Raw genomic sequence first — 16,770 nt, forward strand, 5'->3', positions numbered from 1 at the left:
CACACAGGCCCCTCATTGAGAAACTCGCAGTTTAGCTGGGTGGACACACATTTGAACAAATAAATCTGATGGAGTGAGAATTGTTTCATCACGAACACAATTCAGTAAGTACACAAAGGAGTGATTAATCTGGGGAGAAAGGATGAGAAGGTCTTCAAGAGGAATTGATGTTTGAAAAGGATTCTGGAAAGGAGAAAAGTGAGCAGAACATTCCAGGGAGCAGGGGGCAGTAGGAGTTAGGCAGAGAGGAAATTCAAGGGGGAGACTCCGGATAGTTGAGTTGGCTTAGAAGAATAGACTAAACTCCTGAACACATCTGAAAAGCTGAAGCAAGCGATAAAGTCCTTTAAATGGATAACATGGGGCGCCTGGGTGGCTCAGTCATCTGCCTTCGGCTCAGGTCATGATCCCAGGGTCAGGGGATTGAGTCCCACATCGGGCTCCCTCCTTGAGGGGAGGCCTGCTTCTCCCTCTCCCACTCCCCCTGCTTGTGTTCCTGCTCTCGCTGTCTCTGTCTCTGTCAAATAAATAAATAAAATCTTTAAAAATAAATAAATAAATAAATAAATAAAATGGATAACATGGACAGCACGCCCTGTACTCACAGATCATGTCAGACTCCACTTGGTCTGCCTTCAATTTCCTCTCCTGTCTCCTTTTTTCCCTTCTCTTTTTTTCTTACATCCATTAACATTAATTACCTGCTCACTCTTCATAGAAACTTGGAAGGAGAAAACTAGTTTAAGGAAGTTTGTGCACACCACAGCTGGTCATTGAGGGAGAAGTTCAAACAAGCTATTGAGAACAGATTCACTTAAGAATCTTGAGGTGGGGAGATCATCCTGCATTATCCCGGTGGGCCCAATCCTTATAAAAGGCAAGAGTGTCAGTCACAGAAAGAGGTGATGGAAGCAGAGGTCAGAAGAGAGGGATGTTTGAAGATCCTACACTGCTGAAGTTGAGGGTGCATGGAGAGAGGCACCAGCCAAGGAGTGTGACCAGCCTCTAGAAAATGGAGAGGGCAAGAAGATGGAGATCCTCCAAAAAGGAAGGTGGCCTGGCTGACATCTTGATTTTAACCCAAGGAAGTCTCTGTGGGATATTTGACCTGCAGAACTGGAAGCCAATACATTTTTATTGGTTAAATCTCTCAGTTCGTGGTAATTTGGAACCACGGCAACACGCTGTATTTAATGCCCTTGATAATGACCCTGAGGCATCAGAAACATTGTCATGGCGTTAAGCACACTTTTTTTTCTGAGAGGGCAGCCATGTTTTGGGTCCATCCCAGCTTAAATAGAGCTTAACATTATGAAAATAAATCTGAACTTTGTAGAATTCAAATATTCAGAAATGTTTACCTCCTTTTATTTCCTGAGAGGAAGTGATACACAGACAGCACTGTGCATTGAACGACTTCTGCCTTGCATCTAACTTTTATATTCTCTTGAGAGGCGGGAAAAGAAAATGTTTGAGCAATCGATCGCTGCATTTTAGACTATGTAAATACTTTTCCATTGCCCTATAAAGACTGACCAAGCAAAGTAGTCTGATTTCCATAATGCCAACTTCTTTCAGGCAAATGAAGTTCTTGAGCCTCTGCTTCTGGAGACAAAGTATCATGGCAGATAGTGCTCTTGCTCGGTCAGCATTCTCTGCACAGAGTTGACAATAAGTCTGAGGTGGTGTCAGACTTTAAGGACTCAATGGAGCAACATGTCAACAAATTTGATTCAATATTGGGAAAACAATCTGCATGCCTTAGCGCCAAATGGAGACTCTAGGTAAACTTATATTCCTCTATAGAAAGCTTTCACGTTATATTTTAAAGTGTTTAGCCCACTGGTAATGCTGCTGGGGATCCCCATAGCTGGGGACCTCTGAAAATGCCCACGGGAGTAAATGAATGTTGCCTCTCAGCTTGTTAAAAATGATGTAGCTGTGTTGTTAATAAATACGGAGCTTTAGAACATCACCCAGTAGATTTTTATGTTAATGTTCTGATGTTTATCTTCCTGGGACTGCTTCATTAGAAGTGAAAAGTACTAAATGATTCCAAGCAAAAGCTCAGAGTTACAGGATTTTATCCACTTGCCTGGAAGCAGGATGGAATATTAAGTCCACACGGAAAACAGTCTGCACAAATTGAGACTAATATTTTATTAGAAAGTGTTGACTCCCTGAATTACATCTCTTCATGACCTTCACTGTACTGTCCAAATATCTCAGCGAGCCATACACAGCCCTCCTTGATCTTCTCACTGCTTAGCTGTCAAGCGTCGGAAGTAGGTGGAAAATTACAGCCTGATGGAGGACCTCTCTCCTGTCTTACCTCAGCGAAATGCAGGTCTTGTCTTCTCCTTGGTGTCTTACCTATATTTGTCTTCCCAGGCCCTATTCCTGGAACCAAGTGGCCTACATCTCTACTGACCTTCTTCCACTTTCTCCCCAACTGACATTTTGGCCTCTTTTTTCCAGTTCTGTGTCTGCCTCTTTGATAACTTAGTAGTGTTAAATCAATCCATTTATTCACACCTTGAATCTTTTAATTTTTGATGATTTCATTTCCCTTCCTAGCTAGCTCATTTCAACATAGCTACAACCCCTTCCCGTCATCCTCTATCTCTACCACTGTTTTTCCTAGCCCTTAGGCTAGGGCTCTGGAGACCTCTAGCCTGTCTCTTGCTTGAAACTTGATAAATAACATTTATAAAATCACATGATGGCATTAATGGAATTGGGCAGGGTAACCTAGGAATCCGAGAAATATTTATAAGATTGCTTCTAGGAAAATAGTGCTTCTGTTTCCAGATAACCAATTATGTCCGGAGAAATAGTTCTTTTGTTCCTAGCCAACCAATTAAGACATGGTGAGCTTTAAAAATAAAAAGTTTTTCATAAACTGGGCCATGCTTGTGAGAAGATGAAAAGATGATGATGGTCACCAAGCATTACCGAGTGCTTGCCACATGCCAGACACTCTGCTATGTGTTCTAGATGCCTTATCTAATCTGGTATTCACAACAACTATCTAAGACAGAGAACTTCTAGGATTTCCATTTTGAGTTTCTATGACTTTTACAAGTCCCACGAATGGGAATTGTTGTGGCTGCCACGTGAACTTAGGTATATCATGTTCTCATGCTCTGTGGTACAACGCTCAGGGCAAACACTAGTCCGGTTGACAGATACTCATGGAAAGAAGGAACGAAGGAGTAGATGGACAGATGCAAGAACAGATAGATCACGTAATGTGAGTATTGTATAACAGATTTGAAAATACAACATTGTACTGCTTCAGTGGCTTTTAGTAACTCTCTTCCTCTCTGCCAGGTGCCTAGAGCCCTGCCGAAAATATATCAACCATTAAAATAAAAATCACTAGTATCATTTTATATCATTTCACCAGCTAAAGTAACTGGCTACCTGGTTACAATAGAGTTATTTTTTTCACAGTGCAATGATTGCCTCTAAAGTACCTAAAGCCGGGCACCTGGCTGGCTCGGCGGGAAGAGCATGTGACCCTTGATCTCAGGGTTGTGAGTTCGAGCCCCACACTGGCTATAGCATTTACTAAAAATAAATAAGCTTGAAAGTGCTTGAAGCAGTATGTTTTTAATTATGTTTCATGATATAAAGCAGACAGTTTTGGAGTGAAGGATGTTTGAGGAAAACGTCAAACTCCAGAAGTCCCTGGCTATAACCGTGAACATGCTGCTTGGCTCTTCTGTGACTTAGTTTTCTCACCTGTAGAATAGTACTTCATAGTTTGGGGATTTTTAAAAGTTTCTTTAGAGTTAGGTTCTTTTTTAGCTCATAGATCTGAATTTTTGGCTCAGTGCCTGGTACATTAACATTGTTAGCTCTTTATATTAATAGTGCTAATTAATAGAAATAGCTTCTTTCATTTATCTTGTGACTTACAATTTTCAAAATGTTTTTACTGAAATTATCTCAATTGATCATCTAAGAAGCCTGGACATAAGATTTAAAAATAGCAAATTTGATCTTCTAAGACAATTATTAATATGTTCCAGGCTGTGTATTGCTTTTTCCATTCTTTTTTAAAATTAAAAAAAATCCATTATAATTAACATAGAGTGTTACATTAGTTTTAGGTGTAGAATATAGTGATTCAGCAAATCTGTAAATTAGTGCTCATCTTGGTTAATCCCCTTCACCTAGTCCACCCATCCCCCCCACCTCCCCTCTGGTAACTACCAGTTTGTTCTCTGTAGTTAAGAGTGCACTTTTTTTCTTTATCCCTTTTTCTTTGCTTGTTTTTTTTTCTCTTACATTCCACATATGGGTGAAATCATATGGTATTTGTCTTTTTCTGACTTATTTCACTTAGCATTATACTCTCTAGATCCATCCATGTCATTGCAAATGGCAAGATTTTATTCTTTTTGATGCCTGAGTACACACACACACACACATACACATTCATTGTGTGTGTGTATATATATATATACACACCTTTGTTGTATATATATAACACATCCTCATTATCCATACATCAGTTGTTGGACACTTCGGTTGCTTCTATATCTTGGCTACTGTAAATAATGCTGCAGTTAACACAGGGGTTCATCTATCTTTTCAAATTAAAGTTTTTGTATTCTTTGGGTAGATACCCAGTAGTGGAATTACTGAATCCTAAGCTAGTTCTATTTTTAATTTTTCAAGTCACCTCCATACTGTTTTCCACACTGGCTGCACCACTTTGCATTCCCACCAACAGTGCACAAGAGTTGCTTCTTTCCATTCTTAACCACAAATGTGGCAGGTAGGTACTAGTATCCAGTTGAAGAAAATGAAGTTGTCAAATACCTTGTTCAAAGGTGTTCAGCTAGGCAGTAGCAGAAATCTGAATCAAATGCACTCTGAGCCATTTCTCAATCTCAATCGCAGCACTTTCCCAACGTTGATCATGTGACAGTTTTATTCTTGAGAATGTGATTGAGCATAGAGACTCTAAAGATTTATTTATTTGAGGGAGGGTGGGGCAGAAGAGGAGGAAGGGAGAAAATCTCAAGATTCTCCCCGCTTCTCTGCTCCCTGCTGAGTGTGGAGCCCGAAACTGGACTCCATCTCATGACCCTGAGATCATGACCTGAGCCGAAATCATATCATCTGACTGACCATCCAGGCGCCTCAAGCATATGGATTCTAAAGCCCATGTGCATGGGTGCCTGGGTGGCTCAGTTGGTTAAGCGACTGCCTTCGGCTCAGGTCATGATCCTGGAGTCCCTGGATCGAGTCCCGCATCGGGCTCCCTGCTCGGCAGGGAGTCTGCTTCTCCCTCTGGCCCTCCCCCCCTCTCATGTGCTCTCTCTCATTCTCTCTCTCTCAAATAAATAAATAAAATCTTTAAAAAAAAAAAAAGCCCGTGTGCATGAGTCCAAATTCTGGCTCATTCACCTACCAGCTGTGTGAGCATAGTCCTCAGTTTCCTCATCTATACAATGGAACTTGTAATACTACTTGCTTCATCGGGTGTGTTGAGGATTAAATAAGATAATATATTCAAAGCAATTATAATAGTTCCAGGTTCGTGTTAGCCATTAATATTGGCAATTATTTCTGATGCACGTAGTCATCTCCTATATAATCAAACAATTACAACTCATTGCTCTTTCAGTATACTTACTCTGTTCTGAAACTGAATGGAAGCAATTAATTTAAAAATCCAAATCCTGGGTGTCTGGGTGGCTCAGTCAGTTAAGCATCTGCCTTCAGCTCAGGTCATGATTCCGGTGTCCTGGGATCGAGCCCCACGTGGGGCTCCTTGCTCAGCAGGGAGCCTACTTCTCCCTCTCCCTCTTCCCCTCCCCCTGCTCATGCTCTCTCTTTCTCTCTCTGTCAAATAAATAAATAAAATCTTTTAAAAAAAAATCCAAATTCTTTATTATGAGGATCGAACAATGCACTATTTCAGTGCTACCATCTACTTTTAAATAACATTTTGGTGTGAAGTGAAGGTACCCATTTTCTGGGTTGGGAGAATGAGATACCCACAGTTCAAATGCCATTCTGAAAATGAGAAGATGATTGTCAGTGAGCCAGACATCAGTCTCAGTACAGGAGCACTATTACTAGATAGGTGATTCTGAGAACACATTGATCAACCACTTCCTATACCCCCAACATAAATTTAGCGTCTTGGTTGTAATAGAGCTTATGTTCTTTACATAGAACTGATTTCTGTGAGCTGTTCTGAATATCAGTTAGCTTGGGAAATCATTAAAATAGTAGCTACTATTTAATAAGCATCTACAGTGTTTCAAGATATGAACTAAGCCCTTTATTTTTATTTTTTTATTTTTTTTAGAGAGAGAGAGAGTGTGTGTGCAAGTGAGGCAGGGGAGAGGCATTGGGGGAGAGAGAGAGAGAATCTTAAGCAGACCCCATGCTCAGCATGGAGCCTGAGGCAGAACTCAGTCTCACCACTGTGAGAGCATGACCTGGGCCAAAACCAAGAGTCAGACGTTTAACTAATTGAGCCACCTAAACTAAGCCCTTTATATTCATGAGATGAAAAGATAATCTGCAGAGCCAAGTGATAGAGATAGAACTTTCTTTGTCTTTTTGTGATTTGACCTAATTTCGTTTTGTGGCCCACATCTCCCAGGGTGGCAGAAAGTCAGTGACTCACTATCCTGGCAGGACTTCCCCCTGCCCATTTCCCCATCCTTGTGTATGTGGGGCCTAGGGCTTAGAAGGTGCCAAAGCATTGTCTGAGAATGGGCCTGATGAGTAGGAGTGCTGGTACATCTGTTTCTCATCCGGGTGATCTGATCCTTGCAGGAAACCATGGAGGCATCCCTCATTTCTCCTCATAGACCTCTCGGGTGATTCTTGCCACTGCTTCTCCACCATATTTAAGGATCTGGGAATCCATCTGTTATTAGTCATTCCCTCCTGGGCTTGTATAATCACTGCTGGACTGTGTATGCTTCATCTACTGAGACACAACAGAGAATCATTCCCACCCTGGGATCTTGCTATCTTCTTGTGTCTCCTACATAGTAACCAGAGTGTAGATCCCCTTGATGTCTTGACAACTCCTTCCTTCATTGATCCTCAAGATGAGACCACAGCTGACATATTGATTACAGCCTCATGAGAAAATCTGAGACACAGGATCTATCAGATTACTGACTCATAGACATTGTGGGATAATAAATGTTTTGAGCTGCTATGGTTTGGGGTAATTTGTTATGTGGTGATATATAACAACTAAGATGGAAATAAAATCTGTTTGCCTTCCAGTATTTCTGTCTTTTCCTAAAGTCCTTATTCAAAACCAAATCCAGGAATTTTTCCTTTGGGGCTATGATCTCTGTTACTGTCACATCCTTCTACTGACGCAAAGTATATCACAATTCTTGAAATGAGGTGAGGGAAAGAAGCAGGAGGGTTATACATTAGTAGAGAAAAATGGTTAGTATTTTAAAAATACCATTCTTACTTTCACTACCATTCTAACAGATAGTTATCATTATGCCCATTTTGTAAGTGAGAAAATTAAAGCTTCAGAGACATTAATTTACCAAAGGTCACACAATCATGTATCCATCATCAACCTTCATTTCTCTTCACTACATTTCACTACCACTAGGAAAAAGTTTGAGCCTACATTAGAAAAGAAGAAAACATCAATCCTGCTATTTAAATCTGCCATGCAAGTTTTTATATATGTAGAGTTGTATACCAATCGAGAAAGGTTAATTTAGTGTAATTGAGGTAACAGCATAATAGGGGAGAAGTTGACTTTGGATTCTCTCGATTCTGCTTTTTTTATAAGAGCAAAACCAGACTGCAGTAATTTCTGCAAATTATGATGAAGTACATAGGAAAAATTCAGATACTAGACCAACATTTTCACCTTCTTAAGTTGTCATACTTATTCAAGTCCTATCCTACATAGTCCTTTGGAAAGACATGATTTAATATTGCTTTCACCTGTGAGACCATTCATAACATTTGGTTCTCATCACATTTTTCTTCTCATATATAATGAGTATTCATGATGGCACCTCTCTTCATCGAGCCTACAGAATTGAAATCAAAGCCAAGAAAATATATTCTGCTCTCTCCACATTGATATATTGAATCTATGACCATCTTGGCAATGCAACAAAAATTGGTGTGCTCTGTACATAAATATATATTTCTTCATTAAGTTATTTTGTATTAAATACACTTAGATTGTTTGTGTTCCTTGTCTAGTCCATCAGGTGGAGAATATATTCAGCTGTAACTTTCTTTACTACAGCCTAAAGAATCCAGACTGCTTTAGGATATTTAACTCATCAAAACCTTTTCATTAAATAGAAGGGTAGATAGGTAAGTGGGTCATGGTTAGATGCTTCTGCATTTTCAATAAAAAGAGACCTTCAAAGGCCTTAAAAACATTTATTATATTTATTTAACAAACATATCATAATTACGGTATCTGACACCATTCTAAAAAATTTTGTAAGTACTAATTTAATTTTCATGACAACCCCCATAAAGCAGGTAGTTTACATTAATTTTAAAATTGAAGAAACCAAGGCATAAGAGATTTAAATAAGTTGTCCAAGGTTGGACAGCTACTAGGCAACAGAGACAGGATTCAAAATTTGGTCTTTTGGTTGGAAGATCCATGTCCTCCACCACCACACTATGCCTTAGGGACAAAAGGAATCATTTTAACAATGTTTGAGAAATCAAAAGAATTTCTTTAATAGCCTATCAATGAAAATGCATACATATTTGATATCTATATATATTATGCATATTCCATTCATATGTGGCTAATCCTAATGAACAGCCCTGTGGATGACCTCTCTTAGGTATGAAAGCATAGATGTATAATATCTACATATGGATATAATAGAGGAAAGCATTGCCTTATTATCAGAAGACATCTTGAGTCTTGACTGTGACTCATTAATTATGAGTTCAGTCGACTTTCATATCAGCTTTGTTTTTTTTAAGATTTTATTTCTTGATTTGACAGAGAGAGAGACAGCAAGAGAGGGAACACAAGCAGGGGCAGTGGGAGAGGGAGAAGCAGTCTTCCCGCCGAGCAGGGAGCCTGATGCTGGGTTCACGACTGGAGCCGAAGGCAGATGCTTAACGACTGAGCCACCCAGTCATACCTTTATATTAGCTTTGTTTGTGTTTATGTTTTGCTCACTACTGTATTATACTCTGCCCCTTGCATGCTATGCTTAGCAAACATTAAGTACTTAATAATTGTTTTTGTTGAGTTGAATTGATAATGTGTACTGCTTGATTATTTGGGGATTATCTGTTATGTCTTCCTATGAGTTGTGTAATAGTGAATTCTCCCCTATATTTAACCAAGAGCTAAATAGTACCTGCTTAGTGTACATTATAAAAAAAAAGATATATTGTGTAGAGGAACCAGAAAGAAACAAGTTTTATAGGAAAGTCAAATGCATATCAACTCATAGATCAGATTCTACATGCCTTATTCTTGGGTTTTGGAATATCAGACCAGCCCATTCTGTGCTGGAAATGAAGTACTTTATGACTACCCAGGAAATTGAAATGGAAAAAAGCAAAACAACCAACTGGGTCAAATTATTACCTTGAAAAGTTTATAGATTGGGCCTACAGTTCCAAAATACTATGTTCTGAAAGAATTCTAGTACTTTCTTCATCAAAGAATCAAAAATGGAAGGAAAAAGTTTTTGTTTTTTTTTAAAGGTTTTGTTTATTTATTTGACAAGGAGAGAGACAGCGAGAGAGGGAACACAAGCAGGGGGAGTGGGAGAGGGAGAAGCAGGCTTCCTGCAGAGCAAGGAGCCTGATGCTGGGCTTAATCCGGGACCGGATCCCGGGACTCCGGGATCATGACTTGAGCCGAAGGCGGAGGCTTAACCGACTGAGCCACTCAGGCGCCCCTGAAAAAAGTTCTTTTTATTGCCCTTTTAAGATGCTGTGTTTTTCTTTTGTTATCTGACCTTACCCGATTTTTAGATGTTTTTTAATCACAGCTATAGGTATTTCTTTTGGCCTCAAGCAGCGTTTTTTAAAAATATTTATATAGGCAATGGATTCTTCTCCCTCTTTCTCCCCGTCTTCCCCCGCTTCCTCCTCCTCTTCCTCCTTTCAACTGAGTATGTAAAATTACAAAGTTAATAAAACTAACCTAAACTAAACTTGCAAACTTGATACAGGATCTTGCAAAATGTCTACAAAGAGAAGTGGAAATATTTAGAAAATAATTGCCTTTAAATCACAAAAACTGTGTTGGAAGCTTTAATATGCATGAAGGTCTTGCTCTCATGTTCAGGTCATGTTCAAAATCACTCATTCTCATACCACTAATGGGGATGCCCATTGCCAGTCACTAAAGCTCTTTCTAGCTTCAGCCCCACTTTGCTAACCTGGACTGTAGTTATTTGCGACAATGAAAAAAAAATGCCTTTCTTTCAAATTCCTAAAAACTAGGAATCTTTCTCCCTCTCCAGTTTCAGTGTGGTTTGGTAAGCTGGCCTTACTTACATTTGTTTCTTTTGTTCATTCATTGCAGTATTGAAGAAGATGCCCTCACACCTACTTTCTTCCTCTTCATTTTAGAATTCTATTAAAAAACCCAAGCTTGTTAAAACCTCCAAATATATTGTTGTTGGAGATGGTAAAGTTTCCAAGGTTCTAAATTATTTATTTCTAAATAAATCTCTACACTATAATAAATACAGACTATATAAGAAAATTGAAAAAATATTTCACATTTCCCAAAAGTTGTGTGACTTTTTATGTTCTCACTTATTATCCACATGTATTTGTTCTATACAGAACAAATTCTCTTTAAAAGGTGAGAGAATTGGGAAAGAATTCTACAAATCACTTAGGTGCAGTTCTTAGCACAGTTCACTCATGTATGGATTAAATGAGAATATTAGAACAAAGGTTGTCTCATTTTCAAGGTCTTTTCTTCCAGTAAATTTAAGCAAACGTGAATTAGATTTCCCTATGGTGAGGCTGCAAACAGACACATTTTGTTCAAAAGGTACCTGGATTTTTTCTCTTTGACAGACTGTTCATATTGGCTCAATGGAAAGGTTCACGTGATTTATTTTATCATTGGTGTCAGTGCTACGGACAGTGTGTTTACCAATACAATCGGATGCTACCAATGTTGGACTGCAGACCCAAATAGCTGATGACATAAAACATTTGTCAATTTGGCAAGATGATTTTTGGTTCTTAATGAAAAATGAGAAAATCAATTAAAAATATTCATTAATATTCTTTTCAGTTTGTTGACTAAGATCATCAAAATATATGAATGGTTTTGTTTCTTCATGACCAAAGCTCCAAAATTTTGAGTTATTTTAACAGTGGTAAAGTGGCCTATATATGAACCAGCAGAATAGGATATTCTGTAACATCATCATTTTCGATGGCTATCTCCAAAATATTGTTTATTGAGATGAATTATGGTTGATGTTAGCCAAAGGAGTAACATTTATTAGGTGTATGAGATGGTAAACATTCATATTTGCATTTTAATAACGACCAATGCTTTTTCTGCTAAAAATAAAGTGAAATGCAATTTTTAATTAAAAATAAGTTTTTGACAAGGGTTCCAAGATCATTCAAATGAGGAAAAGCCAGTCTTTTCAACAAATAGTACTTGAAAACTAGGTATCCACATTCAAAAGAATGAAACTGAACCCCTACCCTATACCACATCCAAAAATTAACTAAAAATGGATCCATGACCTAAATTTAAGAGCTAACTCTCAGAGGAAAACTTTATGGCATTGGATTTGGCAGTGATTTCTTAGATGTGATGCCAAAAGTGTAAGTAACAAAAAAAAAACATATAAATTGGAATTTATAAGAATAAAAACTTTTATATATCAAAACAAACTATCCACAGAGTTAAAAAGCAACCCATGAATTGGAGAAAAACATTTGAAAATACTATATCTGATAAGATGTTAATATGTAGAATTTTAAAAGAGAACACCAACAGATCGATACTGTAAGTAACAAAACCTGATTAACATAAGGGCAAATGACTGGAATAGTCTTTCTCCAAAGGTAATAGATCAATTGCCAGGAAGCACAGTAAGATACTCAACATCACTAATCATTAAGGAAATGCAAACCAAAACCTCAGGGAGGAGGTGACATCAGCAAGATGGAGGAATAGGAGGTCTCAAGTTCATGTCCCCCAACAAAAACAATTTTACAGCTATCCAAGGGCAAAAGTGCCACTGTGGGAGCTTTGGGATCAGGTAAGAGGTTGTAAAACCCCAATGAACCCCAAGACTGAAATGTGCCGCTTTGAAAAGGCAGGCCCAATTTCTGGTGGGAGGTTCACCAAACACGGTACCACCTACTGACCAAAAGGAGCCCCAGCCCACTATGTACTTGGATCCAACTTCACTTGGCTGCCATCCTGCAACCAGCCTCATCTTCCCATGGACCCAGATGGAGCCACATCCATATACCCCCAGGTTATGGTCCCACCAACCATGGACCTGATCATAAGTTCTGAAGCAGCCCTATAACTTAGCTATAACCTTGCTCTCCTGCTGGTCCAGAAAAAATTCCTGCCTACACAGGGACCCAGGAGGAGCCACACCTGTTCTTGTCCCTGATAACAGGCAATCAGGACACAATTTCAAAGCTGTCCTGTGATCCAGCTCCAGTCCGGCTGGCCCAGAGACCCAGTGATATCAGTCCATGTGGCTGGTAGCAGGCTGGATGAACTCAGTCCCACCTGTGGACCTTGAAGTGGCTCTGAGTCTCACTTCCAGCCCCACTCTGCCATGGTCTGGGGGATGTCCTGGCCACTCATGGAACTGACAGAAGACATGCCTACTCAAATCCCTGGTGGCAGGCCTGCTGACCTTATTCCTGTGGACGGACCCTGGAGTAGCCCGGTGACCCAGCTCCAGCCCCACCTACCATGGTCTTTGAGGCAGTCCCGTCCACCCAGGGAGCCCTCTCCGAGACCTAGTGGGAGTCAAAACCATCAGTGTACCTGGTAACAGGCCCACTCTCTGTGGGCTATACTGCAAACCTGGAAGTGGCCCCAAGGACTGACTCAGCTCTGCTCACACGCGGTCCTGGAGCAGTCCCATCCACACAGGGATTTGACAAGAACCACACATGCCTGTGCCCCTGGTGACAGGCCTGCTATCCGCAGACCCAAACTGTGGACCCCACAACAGTCATGTAACTCAGCTCCAGTCCCGTCAGTTTGGGAACCCAGCACTGGTAAAGGTAAGTATATAATCAAATTCAGAATACTCTAATACTGTGAGGGTGGCATGTAAAGCACTTTTACCACAGGCAATAATATTGGGGTGCCCAGGTGGCTCATTCAGTTAAGTGTCTGCCTTTGGTTCAGGTCATGATCTCAGGGTCTTGTAATCAAGCCCCACATGGGGCTCCCTGCTTGGTGGGGGAGCCTGCTTCTCCCTCTCCCTCTGCTCTTCCCCCTGCTTGTATGTGAGCATGCACTCTCTCTCTGTCAAATGAATAAATAAAATCATTTTTAAAATAGGCAAAAGTATTAAAATACTATAGCTACAATAATTTCTTAATGAATACACTAAAAATAATGTGACTTGTGACATAAAAATATAAAGTGGGGGGAGAAAAGTATAGAATTTTTAGATGCAATTAAAATTGTTATCAGCTTAAAATAGACTGTTATAAGGTATATAGATGCTGCAAATAGAATATGCATGTGCAGAAATTTCTATATGTTTTCCTTTCCTTTTTAAATTCCAATGTACTATTTGCTGTCAAAGAATTATTTAGTGCTAAGAAGCAAGTTTATATCCCTATGAGAAGGTAACTTTCCCATCTGAAGCTCTGAAATCATTTAGTTTATATTGGTTTTGATCAAATCAGGAGACAGCAAAAGATGAGAAAATGATTTCAAACAATAATCCTACTCTATTCCTAAGATTGGGATATTTTATGGATGACAGCTAAATTAAATTGGAGTAAGAATTGCTCACAATGATGGATGTCGCTGTTCATTCATAGTAACTTGAAAAGAGAAAGAAAGTAATTTTTCTTTAAAAGGAAAATCAATAGCCTGAAGGAATGATCAATTACTGAAGACAAATCCTGAGAAGATTTATCAAGAATTTCAGCTTCATTATCCTCGAACTCATGAGGCCTTTGGTCAGAGTATGGATGAAAGATTCTTCAGGAACCTCTGCCCCTACTCCCTACTAAATTTGACCCCAAAGGCAGCTGGGAAAGTATGGTTGTTGAGCTGCAGGTTTCGGTATCTTTCCCATGGCCCTTAACAGCAAATACTTGACAAGCCATTCATTCATTCATTCACTCATTCATTCATTCATTCATTCAGGAAATGCCTTTTGAACATCCACTATGAGCTAAGCCATAGCGTGAGAGAATGTAACCCAAAATAAAAGGATTTAAAAAACACCAAGAAAGACAACCCCCTTCCTAATTCAAGCCACACCCACTATCTACTGGGGCTGAGTGAATTCCTTCCGAGGCCTTAGGTTTTTGGCAATCCTCCTAAGTCTGCATATCACCCTACCACTGCTTGCCCAGAAGCAGAGGCACTTTTGGCTTTCTGCAAGTTTTCTTCCTCATTTAGCTGCTGTCTTGGCCCCATGCCATCATGCAGAAAGCAAAATCTATAAATATGAACTAGCTCTCAAGCAGCTGAGAAAATCTACAAGAAAGACGATGGTACTAATAATGATAAATGTTCTTTACCCTTTGATTGATAAAATAATTGTATTTTAAAAGATCAGCTTTTTTTAAAGCACTGAACAGATTATGGGTCACAGACTTCAGTTATCCACACAAGATACATATTTTTCACTTTATTAGTGTCTGCTTTTGTGAAAAAGATCTCAGTAATGGCAAAGGAGTTTCTTTTTTTTTTTTCCCTCCTCAGTTCAAGTTTAATATAAACAACAAAAGACAAACAGTGATGCCCTACTACTGTACATAACAGTTGGCCTGCCCCATAACAGCTCAGGCCCTGCTCTCAAGAGGAAGAAAGGCTGGCCTCCCCAACCCCTGCAGGAAAGGCCTGTCCTGTCCCCATACCACATCTGCACAGAGTCTAAAGTCTTATGTTCTAAGCATGACAATAGTACAAAAGAGATTTTGTTTTCATGGCCACCCACTGCAACCCAGCCCTAAAATGACCCGGCGCCCACTTCTGCTTAGAGAAATATTCTTTGCTCTTCTGGACATCAGGCTTGATGGTATCACTGCCAGGCTTCCAGCCAGCTGGGCACGCTTCCCCATGCTTGTCAGTAAACTGGAAGGCTTGAACCAGTCGCAGAGTCTCATCCACAGAGCGGCCGACAAGAACGTCATTTACCGTGATCTGCCTAAGGATACCTTTATCATCAATGATAAAGAGGCCCCTGAACGAGATGCCTTCGTCAGCCTTTAAGATCCATAGTCCTGAGCAATGGTATGCTTGGGGTCTGATACCAAGGGAATGTTCATGGGTCCCAGTCCTCCTTGTTTCTTGGGTGTGTTGATCCATGCCAGGTGACAGAAATTAGAATCCACAGAAGCACCAATCAGTTGACAGTTGAGTTTCTTAAATTCTTCTGCCCTGTCACTGAAAGCAGTGATCTCCGTGGGGCACACAAAGGTGAAGTCAAGAGGGTAAGAGAAGAACACAATGTATTTCCCTTTGTAGTCAGATAGGCTGAGGTCTTTGAACTGGCCGTCTGGCATAACAGCCGTGGCTTTGAAGTTGGGGGCAGGATGCCCAATTTTGGCATTTCCTGAAGACATCTTGCTATCGGCAGCTCTGAGAACAAAAACGCTGAAGACAAGGCAGGAACAAAATGCGTAGCAAAGGAGTTTCTTAAAGAAGATAATCCATCTAGAATTATTCCACAAAAGGAGTATCACAGAGCATGTATTAATAGACCTTTTTTTTGTAAATATACATATTCATACCATTACATATGTTTTGTATGTCCCCAGTTCACTAGTAGTAAAAAAAATAGATCATAGTATAAGATTTGCCATGGCTTCCAGTTACAACCAGAATAAAGTTCTTGGTTTTGTTTTGGTTTTTTCCTTCTATATTATTAATATGCACATTTAGACAAAATGTAATGGTCCCAGTATGTACCCCTAAAGAATTAAATGACAAGAATTAATTGACTCTTATAAGTCAACTTCTGTATCATTTAAATATGGAATTTATAAACTTGTTGTCCAATGTGTAGAAACTGGAGAGAAAAGTTTTGGCTTCAACTCAAGAAATGTTTAATGGTCGAAAATATGCAAATATATCATGGCCTGCCTGAAGATAATGCTTCATAAGACACTATTGGATGAAATGAAGGTGGGAATATTTGATAAATTTCATCTTGGTTATGGAAAGAATGAGGTTTCTTTACTTACTAAGGAGTTTCAAGAATCAGCAAATATTAGGCATGTTCTGCATGGAGCACTGGGTGTTATGCACAAACAATGAATCATGGAACACTGCATCAAAAACTAATGATGTAATGTATGGTGATTAACATAACAATAAAAAATTTTAAAAATATTTGGGGTTCAAGTTAAGTTACTTTGGAAGAATATTTTGATTAAATACCGTATAAGTAAAGACAAAAATAACTCTACATAACACTTATACTCCAGTTAATAACTGGAATATACTGGTTAATAATAACCCATGCAGGTATGGGTTAACAACTCTGAAACTACCGTATGCATGCATGCACCAGCGTTGAAGAGGTAAATATATTG

The 16,770-nt window shown here is 39.4% G+C and overlaps 1 pseudogene; it reads right to left on the reverse strand.

Moving 5' to 3' along the window:
* Positions 1 to 15,010: 15,010 nt before the first annotated feature.
* LOC102733237 (peroxiredoxin-1 pseudogene) lies at positions 15,011 to 15,827 on the reverse strand (annotated as a pseudogene).
* Between the last annotated feature and the right edge of the window lie 943 nt (positions 15,828 to 16,770).

The sequence above is a fragment of the Leptonychotes weddellii genome, chromosome X, assembly GCF_054177405.1.
Source record: "Leptonychotes weddellii isolate Sample4059 chromosome X, ASM5417740v2, whole genome shotgun sequence".
In the NCBI taxonomy this organism is placed as follows: Eukaryota; Metazoa; Chordata; class Mammalia; order Carnivora; family Phocidae; genus Leptonychotes; species Leptonychotes weddellii.